The 14167-nt window shown below is 44.2% G+C and overlaps 1 pseudogene; it reads left to right on the top strand.

Annotated features, from left to right (window-relative positions):
- LOC123741833 (uncharacterized protein K02A2.6-like) overlaps nucleotides 1-13910 on the top strand; it is a 48117-nt pseudogene extending 34207 nt beyond the window's left edge.
- Nucleotides 13911-14167: the final 257 nt, after the last annotated feature.

The raw sequence follows: 14167 nt of genomic DNA, 5'->3' as shown, positions 1-14167 counted from the left end.
ATCTATAATTCTTAAAATAATTTTTATGTTTTTTGTGAACGTTTATCGTGAGTAATTTAGTAAATTCACCGGAAGTGTTCGGTGGGAATGCTAGTCACATGCTAGTCACATGCTAATGTAAAAAGATGGTTTTTGATATAAATATGAACTTGATTGAACAAAACATGCATGTATTGTATAACATAATGTCCTAGGATTGTCATCTGATGAAGATCATCAAAGGTTAGTGCTGCATTTAGCTGTGGTTTGGGTTTATGTGACATTATATGCTAGCTTGAAAAATGGGTGTCTGATTATTTCTGGCTGGGTACTCTGCTGACATAATCTAATCTTTTGCTTTCGTTGTAAAGCCTTTTTGAAATCGGACAGTGTGGTTAGATTAACGAGAGTCTTGTCTTTAAAATGGTGTAAAATAGTCAGATGTTTGAGAAATTGAAGTAATAGCATTTCTAAGGTATTTGAATATCGCGCCACGGGATTACACTGGCTGTTGAGTAGGTGGGACGCAAGCTTCCCACTGGCCCAGAGAGGTTAAAGACAAATGATACAATGAATTATTTTTTCAACCTGAGACTCAATGGCCTTGCCACATTTTCTGTGAAGAACATGTAAAAGAAAACATTTTCATTGAGTGCACACTGTGCACCCCCCCAACACATTTATATTACATATGTGGTGTTCGGTTCCACTGGACCCAAGGATAATAAAAGTGTAGAAAAGTGTGTGTGTAGGTGAAAACAAAAAGGTTTGTTGTGTGCCTTCACTCTGTCTTCATCTTCCCTGGGCTTGCTGTTTCAACATACTGTAGCACCAAGAACCTGTCTGTCTCCCTGCCTGTCTGCCTGTCTCCCACTTTTCTCTCACTCTTTACCCTTTGTAGTGTGTGAAACTACACAATGTCTTGCGGGTACCTGCACAATGTTATTTCAATACATTATTTCAATACATTGTAAAAAATGCAGTATATTCCAACACTCTACACCAGCCAGGTGCAAATTGGGGGAGGGACACAACAAATAAATAGCTTTGCATGTGTGGCTCCTTACCAATCAATCAGTATGGCAAAAATAATCTTTGCTCAGAGGGCCTTAGAAATATTTTTTGTAGAGAGAGAAGCTCATGTGGAAGGAATGTCTTCCACTTTGGAAGATGAAGAATTTTCAGAATATGAGGATCATGTCTCTGTCAATTCGGAGTCGGACAGTTAGTTGGAAGAAGAGGATGATATTGACCCTCAGCCAGCCCAAGGACCAGCCCGTCAGCAGCCAGCCCCAGGGCCAGCCCGTCAGCAACCAGTTCATCAGCCGCCTGCAGAAGGAGACATATGTATGTCAACAAATTGTGAAATTGGAATGAGCCACCCTGCATGGCTGCCAATGAGTTAAGGATGCAACCAGGGCCGACGCGGATGGCGGTTACTCATGTGCAGGACATAAAGTCTTCCTTTGAACTGTTCATCCCAGACACCAGCCAGAAAATCATTCTGGACTGCATTAAGGGAAGGCATGTTTTTGGCGATATATGGAAGGAGACAGACCAAACTCATTTACATGCATACTTTGGGGTTCTTATCCTTTCTGGTGTTTTCAGATCCAATGGGAAATCCACAGAATCCCTGTGGGATGCAGAAACTGTCAGATAACTTTTCCGTGCAACAATGTCTGGAAAACTTCCACATTATTTCGATAACTGAGACACCAGACCAGCTCGGCGGCAGATAGGCAACATAGCCGCAATCAGGTCAGTGTGGGTCAGGTGGGGGGACCACCTTCCCCTGTTTTATAACCCTGGGCCCAACGCTACTGTTGATGAGCAGCTTATGCCATATAGGGGCCGCTGCCATCTACATACCATACATACCATCTAAACCTGCAAAATATAGAATCAAGATCTGGGCTGCCTGTGATGCTGCTTCATCATATGCGTGAAACTTGCAAGTGTATATGGGGAACCCAGATGGAGGAGCCCCTGAGAAGAACCAAGGGATGCGGGTTGTCGTGGACATCACACAGGGACTCCGTGGCCACAACATCACATGCAATAACTTTTTTAAGCTGACGATGGTAGGAACAGTATGAAAAAACAAGCCAGAGCTCCCATCTCAGCTGTTGAATACACAGAACAGGCCAATCAATTCCTTTAAGTTTGTGTTCATGGCCGACATGTCCCATGTCCCGGGTCTTTCTCAAGGAGCTGGGCAAGGCATTGGTAAGACCTCAGATCCAGAGGTGGCAACGTATACCAAGGACCCCAGCTTCTGCAGCCACCGTGAGGAGGATTCAGGAGGAGGATGGTGGTGCCCCATCTGCCCGACCCATAGAACCAACAACTCCAATACCGGAAGTAAGTGTGAGTGATGTTGTTGCATGTGTGTGTCTGACTGTCCTACCTTGGCCTGCTGTAACTATATGAGTGAGTGAGTGAGTGAGTGAGATGTTAGTAAAATTCCTGAACTAAGTGTTTTCATCATTCTAGATTGCAGCCGGTAGCAACAAGAAGAAGCGCTGCGATGTGTGTGGACCCAAGATGGACAGGAAGACACAGTACACATGCATCAAGTGCAAGAATTACATTTTCAAAGCACACAGTAAAACTCTGTGGTGTGTAGACTGGCCTTAATTTGTGTTCAATGGAGCTCATTTATCATTTCCATAAAATACTGTATGAAAAATGTGTCCTTCCAATTTGTTCAGTTCAAAGCAATAACATCAATAGTGATGAAAACCTTGTTCCATTTATATTTGTTCAAGATAAACATGATTTATTCCGCCCATGTCTTGATTATAATTGATTTTTGTTGACAAAAATCACATTTTATTAAAACAACGAATATTGTTCTCTTGATAAATGTGATCTTGCAGAGGTAAATGGCAAATATTAACCATGTATGCTGTCTATATGGCTTGTTATTGATATGTCAACATCTAAGTATTATGTATTTTTACGTAAATTGTTATGGCTGTATTGTTTTAAAAACCCAATAATGTTGTGGGTCCATCAGTCCCGCAAACTTTGTTCGTCTTTCTGTCCATTAATTTATCCATCCATCTGTCCCTACAGCGATCCATCCTCCTACCTATCAATCTGTGGGTGAGGTGTGTGTGTGTGTGTGTGTGTGTGTGTGTGTGTGTATGTGCTTGTGTGCATGCCTGTGCGTGGTCACGTATGTGTGTGTGTGCGTATACGTGCATGTATGCTTGGGTGTGTTGTTTTGTTTTGGTGCACCTGGAGTGGAACGCATAATGAAGTGCAGAAGTGCACAGGGCCACATGGCCAATGAGCAGATTGGGTTTTTACTGTGAAGTACAGTGGCTTGCAAAAGTATTCACCCCCTTGGCATTTTTCCTCTTTTGTTGCCTTACATCCTGGAATTAAAATATATTTTTGGGGGGTTTGTATCATTTGATTTACACAACATGCCTACCACTTTGAAGATGCAAAATATTTTTTATTGTGAAACAAACAAGAAATAAGACAAAAAACGGAATACTTGAGCATGCATAGCTTTTCACCCCCCCTAAAGTCAATACTTTGTAGAGCCACCTTTTGCAGCATTTACAGCTGCAAGTCTCTTGGGGTGCAAGTCTCGTTAGACAAAAAAACAAGAAACCGACAGCCAAACAGTTCTGTCAGGTGCAAACACTAAACAGAAATGATTCACCCACAAACCCCAAAGGAAAACAGGCTGCCTATGTATGACTCTCAATCAGCAACAACGATCTACAGCTGTTCCTGATTGAGAGCCATACACGGCCGAAACAAAGTAATACACCAACATAGAAAACGGAACACAGAACGCCCACCCATGTCACACCCTGGCCTAACCAAAAATAGAGAACAAAAAACCCTCTCTATGGCCAGGGCATTACAGTACCCCTCCCCAAAGGTGCGGACTCCGGCCGCAAAACCTGACTCTAAAGGGGAGGGTCCGGGTGGGCCTTCCTTACGGCGGTGGCTCTGGTGCGGGACATGGGCCCCGCTCCACCTTCGGCTTGGCCCACTTAGGTGGCGCCCCTGGCTGCGCTGGAGGACTGGCAGGCGACCCTGGCTGCGCCCGGCTGGCGGGCGTCTCTGGCTGCGCCCGGATGGTGGGCGATTCTGGCTGCGCCCGGCTGGCGGGCGACTCTGGCTGCGCCCGGCTGGCGGGCGACTCTGGCGGCTCCGGACAGGCGGGCGATTCTGGCGGCTCCGGACAGGCGGGCGACTCTGGCGGCTCCGGACAGGCGGGTGGCTCTGGCGGCTCCGGACTGGCGGGCGGCTCTGGTGGCTCCGGACTGGCGGGGACCCACTGGAGGCCAGGTCCGAGGAGGAGGCACAGGATAGACCAGGATGGGGAGACCCACTGGAGGCCTGGTCCGAGGAGGAGGCACAGGATAGACCGGGCTGTGGGGGAGCACTGGAGTTCTGGTGTGTAGGCTTGACCCCCTTACTCCAGGCTGAATGGCCACTCTAGCCCGGCACGGGCGGAGCGCAGGCATAGGACGAACTGAGCCCTCCCAGCGCCCTGGAGACACAGTGCGCAGAGCCGGCGCAGGATAGCCTGGACCGAAACGGCGCACTGGAGACCAGACGTGCTGAGCTGGCACAATCCGTCCTGGCTCGATGCCCACTCTCACATGGCACTTGCGGGGGGCTGGCATGTAGCGCTTCGGGCTATCAACGCGTACTGGGGACACCGTGCGCTTTACCGCATAACACGGTGCCTGACCAGTACTACGCTGCCTCCTGTAAGCACAGGAAGTTGGCCCAGAATTCCATCCTGGCTCTGCCACTCTTCCCGTGTGCCAAATTGTTGGGGGGGGGCTGCTGCGCTCCTGTTGCGCTCCCTTGCCTCATACCATCGCCTCTCAGCTTTCGCTCCCTCCAGCTCCTCTTTCGGGCGGCGATATTCCCCAGCTTGACTCCATGGTCCCTTTCCGTCCAGTAATTCCTCCCACGTCCAGGAATCCTGAACCCTCTGCTCCTTCCTCTCACGCTGCTTGGTCCGTTTATGGTGGGTGAATCTGTACGTGCCGCTTGGTGTCTGTGATCGATTGATTCGATTGGCCCATAATCTCCCCTCATCGGGTCACCCTGGGATCGAGAGGACAGTGCGGAACCTGAGGGGAAAGTACTGGTGGCTCACCTTGGTAAAGGACGTGCAGTTTTATGTTTCCTCCTGCTCGGTGTGCGCTCAGAGCAAGGCTCCTCGACACCTGCCTAGAGGGAAATTACAGCCCCTCCCCGTTCCACAGCGGCCGTGGTCGCACTTGTCAGTGGACTTCCTCACCGACCTTCCCTTATCTCAGGGGAACACCACAATCCTGGTCGTTGTGGATCGGTTCTCGAAGTCCTGCCGTCTCATCCCGTTGCCCGGTCTCCCAACGGCTCTGCAGACTGTGGAGGCCCTGTTTACCCATGTCTTCCGGCACTACGGGGTGCCCGAGGACATCATTTCTGATTGGGGTCCCCAGTTCACGTCCAGAGTTTGGAGGGCGTTCATGGAATGGTTGGGGGTCTCGGTCAGCCTGACCTCGGGTTTCCACCCTGAGAGTAATGGGCAGGTGGAGAGAGTGAACCAAGAGGTGGGTAGGTTTCTAAGGACGTATTGCCGGGACCGGCCCAGGGAGTGGGCGAGATACGTCCCATGGGCAGAGGTAGCCCAAAACTCCCTCCGTCACTCATCAACCAATATGTCACCGTTTCAGTGCGTGTTGGGCTACCAGCCGGTCCTGGCTCCATGGCACCAGAGCCAGACCGAGGCTCCTGCGGTGGAGGAGTGGGTGCAGCGCTCAAAGAATACTTGGAGAGCCGTCCAAGACGCACTCACTAAGGCGAGTGGACGGCAGAAGAAGAGCGCTGACCAGCACCGCAGTGAGACCCCTGTGTTTGCACCAGGGGATCGAGTCTGGCTCTCGGCTCGAAACCTACCCCTCCGCTTGCCCTGCCGGAAGCTGGGCCCGCAGTGTGTAGGGCCGTTAAAAGTCCTGAGGAGGATAAACGAGGTGTGTTACCGGTTACAACTTCCATCTTACTACCGTATTAACCTGTTAGGGCTAGGGGGCAGCATTGACACGGCTGGATAAAAAACATACCCGATTTAATCTGGTTACCACTCCTACTCAGTAACTAGAATATGCATATACTTATTACATATGGATAGAAAACACCCTAAATTTTCTAAAACTGTTTGAATGGTGTCTGTGAGTATAACAGAACTCAAATGGCAGGTCAAAACCTGAGAGATTCCTTTACAGGAAGTGGCCTGTCTGACCATTTGTTGAACTTCTTTTCCATCTCTATCATTTACTAAGGATCTCTGCTCTAACGTGACACTTCCCACGTCGTCCATAGGCGCTCAGAGCCCGGGAAAAAACAGAATGTCGTCATTCCAGCCCCAGGCTGAAACACATTATCGCCTTTCTCAAGTGGCCCATCAAGAGACACTAGCTTATGCGCGTGACCCCGACCGCCCCCGCCTTTGGGATTTTTTCCTCTGTTTGCCGAAAAGGAGATTCCCTGTCGGAATATTATCGCTTTTCTACGAGAAAAATGTCATAAAAATTGATTTTAAACAGCGGTTGACATGCTTCGAAGTACGGTCATGGAATACTTAGAATTTTATTGTCACGAATTGCGCCATGCGCGCGACACTTCTTTACTATTTCGGATAGTGTCTGGAACGCACGAACAAAACGCCGCTATTCGGATATAACGATGGATTATTTTGGACCAAACCAACATTTGTTATTGAAGTAGCTGTCCTGGGTGTGCATTCTGACGAAGACAACAAAAGGTAATGACATTTTTATAATAGTAAATATGATTATGGTGAGTGCTAAACTTGCCGGGTGTCTAAATAGCGAGCCCGTGATGCCTGGGCTATGTACTTAGAATATTGCAAAATGTGCTTTCACCAAAAAGCTATTTTAAAATCGGACATATCGAGTGCATAGAGGAGGTCTGTATCTATAATTCTTAAAATAATTGTTATGCTTTTTGTGAACGTTTATCGTGAGTAATTTAGTAAATTCACCGGCAGTGTTCGTTCGGAATGCTAGTCACATGCTCGTCACATGCTAATGTAAAAAGCTGGTTTTTGATATAAATATGAACTTGATTGAACAAAACATGCATGTATTGTATAACATAATGTCCTAGGGTTGTCATCTGATGAAGATCATCAAAGGTTAGTGCTGCATTTAGCTGTGGTTTGGGTTTATGTGACATTATATGCTAGCTTGAAAAATGGGTGTCTGATTATTTCTGGCTGGGTACTCTGCTGACATAATCTAATGTTTTGCTTTTGTTGTAAAGCCTTTTTGAAATCGAACAGTGTGGTTAGATTAACGAGAGTCTTGTCTTTAAAATGGTGTAAAATAGTCATATGTTTGAAAAATTGAAGTTTTTGCATTTTTTAGGTATTTGAATATCGTGCCACGGGATTACACTGGCTGTTGAGTAGGTGGGACGCAAGCGTCGCACCTAGCCCATAGATGTTAAATAACATTTTACTGCTTGCATGAGTTACTTGATGTGGAATAGAGTTCCATGTAGTCATGGCTCTATGTAGTACTGTGCACCTCTCATAGTCTGTTCTGGACTTGGGGACTGTAAAGAGACTTTCACAGTCTTGTGGCATGTCTTGTGGGGTATGCATGGGTGTTTCAAACAGACAGCGAGGTGCATTCAACATGTCAATGCCAAGTAGTGATGATGTCAATTTTTCCTCCACTTTGAGCCAGGAGAGATCAACATTCATATTACTAATGTTAGCTCTCTGTATACATCCAAGGGCCAGCCGTGCTGCCCTGTTCTTTTCTGAGCCAATTGCAATTTTCCTAAGTCCCTCTTTGTGGCACCTGACTACACGACTGAACAGTATTCCAGGTGTGACAAAACTAGGGCCTGTAGGATCTGCCTTGTTGATAGCGCTGTTAAGAATGCAGAGCAGTGCTTTATTATAGACAGACTTCTCCCCATCCTAGCTACTGTTGTATCAATATGTTTTGACCATGACAGTTAACAATCCAGGGTTACTCCAAGCAGTTTAGTCTCCTCAACTTGCTCAATTTCCACATTATTCATTACAAGATTTAGTTGAGGTCCCAAATACAATTCCTTTAGTTTCTGAAATATTTAAGACTAACTTATTCCTTTCCACCCATTATGAAACAAGCTGCAGCTCTTTGTTTAAAATGTTGCTGTAATTTCAGTTGCTGTGGTAGCTTACGTGTATTGTGTTGAGTTATTCACATACATAGACACACTGGCTTTACTCAAAGCCAGTGGCATGTCGTTTGTAAAGACTGAAAAAAGTAATGAGCCTAGACAGCTGCCCTGGGGAATTCCTGATTCTACCTGGATTATGTTGGAGAGGCTTCCATTAAAGAACACCCTCTGTGTTCTGTTAGACTGGTAACTCTTTATCCACAGTATAGCAGGGGCTGTAAAGCAATTACACACACGTTTTTCCAGAAACAAACTATGATCAATAATGTCAAAAGCCGCACTGAAGTCTAACATAACAGCCCCCACAATCTTTTTATCATCAATTTCTATCAGCTTATCATCAGTCATTTATGTAAGTGCTGTGCTTATTGAATGTCCTTCCCTATAGGCGTGCTGAAAGTCTGTTGTCAATTTGTTTACTGTAAAATAGCATTGTATCTGGACAATCACAATTTTCCCCAAAAGTTTACTAAGGTTTGGGCGGCTATTTGAGCAAGTAAAGGGGGCTTTACTATTCTTAGGTAGGGGAATAACTTTCGCTTCCTCCAGGCCTGAGGGCACACACTTTCTAGTAGGCTTAAATTTAAGATATGGGAAATAGGAGTGGCAATATCATTCGCTATTATCCTCAGTAATTTCCTATCCAAGTTGTCAGACCCTGATGGCTTGTCACTGTTGATGGACAAAAAAAAAAAATCACCTCTTTCACACTTACTTTACGGAATTCAAAATTACAATGCTTGTCTTTCATAATTTGGTCAGATATACTTGGTATATACAGATATACTGTGTTGTTGTACGTGTCGAACTGCTTTGCTTTATCTTGGCCAGGTCGCAGTTGCAAATGAGAACTTGTTCTCAACTAGCCTACCTGGTGAAATAAAAAATAAATAAAAAATACATGTGTAGTGTCAGCATTTGTTGCTGGCATGTCATGCCTAAGTTTGCTAATCTTGCCAATTAAAAACTCATTAAAGTAGTTAGCAATGTCAATGTGATGACTGAGACATCTGATTCAATGAATGATGGAGCAGAGTTTGCCTTTTTGCCCAACATTTTATTTAAGGTGCTCCAAAGCTTTTTACTATTATTCTTTGTTTCATAGTGTAGTTTCTTCTTCTTTTTATTCAGTTTAGTCACATGATTTCTCAATTTGCAGTACGTTTACCAATCGGTTGTACAGCTAGAAGTATTTGCCATCTCTTTTGCCTCATCCCTCTCAAACATACAATTTTTCAATTCCTCATCAATCAATGGGGATTTAACAGTTTTCTTAATGGGTCCTTTTCTTAATGGGTGCATGCTTATTAGTAACTGGGATAAGCAATTTCATACATGTGTCAAGTGCAGCGTCTGGTTGCTCGTCATTAACACCACGGACCAACAAATAATCTTCACATCAACAACATAGGAATCACTACAAAACGTATTGTATAACCTCTTATACACTATATTAGGCCCAGCCTTTGGAACTTTTGTTTTCCTAGATATGGCTACTATGTGATCACTACATCCAATGGATTTGGATACTGCTTTTGCAGCATTAGTAAAGATATGATCAATACATGTTGATGATTTCATTCCTGTGCTGTTTGTAACTACCCTGGTAGGTTGATTTATAACCTGAACCATGTTGCAGGCACTAGTTAGAGTTTGAAGCTTTCTCTTGAATGGGCAACCTGATGAAAGACAGTCAATATTTCAATCACCCTCTCTATTGATATCACATAGAGACCAAGACGCAGCGGGAAAATATATACTCATCTTCTTTTTATTTGGTGAAGAAGGAAAACACAATAAACGTATACAAAACACAAACGAACTGGACAGTCTTGTCAGGCACACAGCTAAACAAGCACAATCTCCCACAAAATACTAACACAAACACATACCTATTTATAGGACCCTCAATCAGAGGCAACTAGAAAACACCTGCCTCCAATTGAGAGTCCAACCCCCAATTAACTAAACATAGAAATACAAATGACTAGACTAAACATAGAAATACATTAACATAGAACAGTGCCCAAAACCCGGAATAGTAAGTCAAACACCCAACTACTCACACAACCAGCCCGAACCACATAAAACAAATACCCCCTGCCACGTCCTGACCAAACTACAATAACAAATAACCCCTTTTACTGGTCAGGACGTGACAGATACAATGGTCTCGTAGCCAGTCATAGAGGGCTAAAAGTCTGCTGAACCGTTCAATGCAACGATTTAGGGAGGGCAGAGGGCCAGATATTATGGGGCGTTTGTTGGTGTCAATTAGAGACCCAATCAATTCTTTAAAATCCATTTTCAGCTGTTTTGAGCAGCCCTTCATAATGTCATTCGACCCAACATCAACCATGACAGAATCAGCCCCCGGTGACTGACTCACAGCCTCGGGGAGCAACCTGGTGATATCCTGAACTTTTGCAGCAGGAAAACACAGAGTCTTTGCCCCAGATACAGATAAACAGTACCAGTCAAAAGTTTGGACACACCTACTCATTGCAGGGTTTTTCTTTATTTTTCTATATTTTTACTACTACTATTGTAAATTAATAGTGAATCATGTAGTAACCAAAAAAGTGTTAAACAAATCAAAATATATTTTATATTTGTGATTCTTCAAAATAGCCACCCTTTGCCTTGATGACAGCTTTGCACAGTCTTGCCATTCTCTCAACTAGCTTCATGAAGTAGTCACCTGGAATACATTTCAATTAACAGGTGTACCTGTTCAAAGTTAATTGATTTCCTTCTTAACCTCTATGGGCTAGGCGGGACGAATTCGTCCCACCTACGTAACAGCCACTTGTATCCAGTGGCGCGATTTTTGAATCGTTTGAAATACTATTACTTCAATTTCTCAAACATATGACTATTTTACAGCTATTTAAAGACAAGACTCTCGTTTATCTAACCACACTGTCCGATTTCAAAAAGGCTTTACAACGAAAGCAAAACATTAGATTATGTCAGGAGAGTGCCCAGCCAGAAATAATCAGACACCCATTTTTCAAGCTAGCATATAATATCACATAAACCCAAACCACAGCTAAATGCAGCACTAACCTTTTATGATCTTCATCAGATGACACACCTATGACATTATGTTATACAATACATGCATGTCTGTTCAATCAAGTTCATATTTATATCAAAAAACAGCTTTTAACATTAGCATGTGACGTTCAGAAAAAGCATACCCCCCGCAAACTTCCGGGGAATTTACTAACAGTTTGCTAAATTACTCACGATAAACGTTCACAAAAAGCATAACAATTATTTTAAGAATTATATATACATTACTCCTCTATGCACTCGATATGTCCGATTTTAAAATAGCTTTTCGGATGAAGCACATTTTGCAATATTCTAAGTACATAGCCCAGCCATCAAGGGCTAGCTATTTAGACACCCGGCAAGATTAGCCTTCACCAATATCAGATTTACTATTATAAAAGTTTGATTACCTTTTGTTGTCTTCGTCAGAATGCACTCCCAGGACTTCTACTTCAATAACAAATGTAGGTTTGGTCCCAAATAATCCATCTTTATATCCGAATAGCGGCGTTTTGTTCGTGCGTTCCAGACACTATCCGAAATGGTAAACCAAGGTCGTGCGCATGGCGCAGAACGTGACAAAAAATGTCTAAATATTCCATTACCGTACTTCGAAGCATGTCAACCGCTGTTTAAAATCAATTTTTATGCAATTTATCTCGTAGAAAAGCGATAACATTCCGACCGGGAATCTGCAATAAGCTAAACAGCCTAATGAAAATACTCCACGGGGGGCTAATCGCGCACGCGCCTCATTCCATTGTCACCTAATGGGACACTTGGATAAGGCGATAATCTGTTTCAGCCTGAGGCTGCCTCGTAATCGTTCATGATTTTCCCGGGTTCTGAGAGCCTATTGGAGCCCTGGGAATTGTCACGTTACAGCTAAGATCCTTACTCTTCAATAAACAGATGCAAGACGCACGACTCCTTGTCAGACAGGCCACTTCCTGCATGAAACCTTGTCAGGTTTTTGCCTGCCATAGGAGTTCTGTTATACTCACAGACACCATTCAAACAGTTTTAGAAACTTTAGGGTGTTTTCTATCCAAACCTGAACAATAATATGCATATTCTAGCTTCTGAGTTGGTGTAGGAGGCAGTTAAAAATGGGCACATATTTTTTCCAAAATTCTCAATACTGCCCCCTAGCCCAAACAGGTTAATGCATTTGAGCCAATCAGTTGTGTTGTGACAAGGTTGGTATACAGAAGATATTTGGTAAAAGACCAAGTCCATATTATGTCAAGAACAGCTCAAATAAGCAAAGAGAAATGACAGTCCATCATTACTTTAAGACATGAAGGTCAGTCAATACGGAAAATGTAAAGAACTTTGAATGTTTCTTCAAGTGCAGTCACAAAAACCATCAAGCCCTATGATGAAACTGCCTCTCATGAAGACCACCAAAGGAAAAGAAGACACAGAGAACCTCTAATGCAGAGGATAAGTTCATTTGAGTTACCAGCCTCAGAACTTGCAGCCCAAATAAATGCTTCACAGAGTTCAAGTAACAGACACATCTCAACATCAACTGTTCAGTGGAGACTGAGTGAATCAGGGCTTCATGGTCAAATTGCTGCAAAGAAACTACTACTAAAGAACACCAATAAGAAGAAAATACTTGCTTTGGCCAAGAAACTTGAGCAATGGACATTAGACCGGTGGAAATCTGTCCTTTGGTCTGATGAGTCCAAATTTGAGATTTTTGCTTCCAACCGCCGTGTGTTTGTGAGGGGCAGAGTAGGTAAACCGATGATTTCCGCATGTGTGGTTCCCACCGTGAAGCATGGACGAGGAGGTTTTATTGTGTTAGGATGCTTTTCTTGTGACACTGTTGGTGATTTATTTAGAATTCAAGGCACACTCAACCAGCATGGCTACCACAGCGATAAACCATCCCATCTGGTTTGCACTTAGTGGGACTATCATTTCTTTTTCAACAGGACAATGAAGCAACATACCTCCAGGCTGTATAAGGGCTATTTGACCAAGAAGGAGAGTGATGGAGTGCTGCATCAGATGACCTGGCCTACACAATCACCTGACCTCAACCCAATTCAGATGGTTTGGGATGAATTGGACGGCAGAATGAAGGAAAAGCAACCAACAAGTTCTCAGCATATGTGGGAACTCCTTCAAAACTGTTGGAAAAGCTTTCCAGGTGAAGCTGGTTGAGAGAATGCCAAGAATGTGCAAAGCTGTCATCAAGACAAAGGGTGGCTACTTTGAAGAATCTAAAATCTAAATTATATTTTGATTTGTTTAACACTTGTTTGGTTACTACATGATTCATATGTGTTATTTCATAGATTTGATGTCTTCACTATTATTCTACAAAGTAGAAAATTGTCAAAATAAAGAAAAACCCTTGAATGAGTGGGTGTGTCCAAACTTTTGACTGGTACTGTATGCCTCACCATCGAACTCCCTATCACAATCGCCTGAATGATCCGGCCTCTGCCGTGTCTCGAAACAGATTGCAAGGCCAGAGCCACAGAACTCACCTGAGAATAGGGCTGCTGAGACACCGGCTGCATGCAGGCCACAACAGGCAAAGGGACAGAGCTCTGATCCGGAGAGCACGGCCCAGCGGAGGGGGCAGCGGTGGTACAGGCTGTGCCAGGCAGTTTGACTAGGACAGAGAGAGGTAGATGGAGGGGCATCCACAGCCATGGAGGGACCACCCAAGTCCTCGGCAGAAGACAGCTGGTATAGGGCCTCAAAGCGATTTGAAAGTCTTATGTCTGGAGACGGAGGAAGAAGGCAGGTGCACCGAGAACAATTCTTCTCCTCATAGAATCCTTATTCAGTTAACATTTGTTATGTCTTCATGAAGAGTAATAATCCTTTCTTTAGCTGCATCAAGTTCAAAACATTTTTCACAAATGAAAGT

The sequence above is a fragment of the Salmo salar genome, chromosome ssa03 (assembly GCF_905237065.1).
Source record: "Salmo salar chromosome ssa03, Ssal_v3.1, whole genome shotgun sequence".
In the NCBI taxonomy this organism is placed as follows: Eukaryota; Metazoa; Chordata; class Actinopteri; order Salmoniformes; family Salmonidae; genus Salmo; species Salmo salar.
The sequence above is the reverse complement of the archived record's forward strand: the minus strand, read 5'-3'. Positions and strand labels throughout refer to the sequence as shown.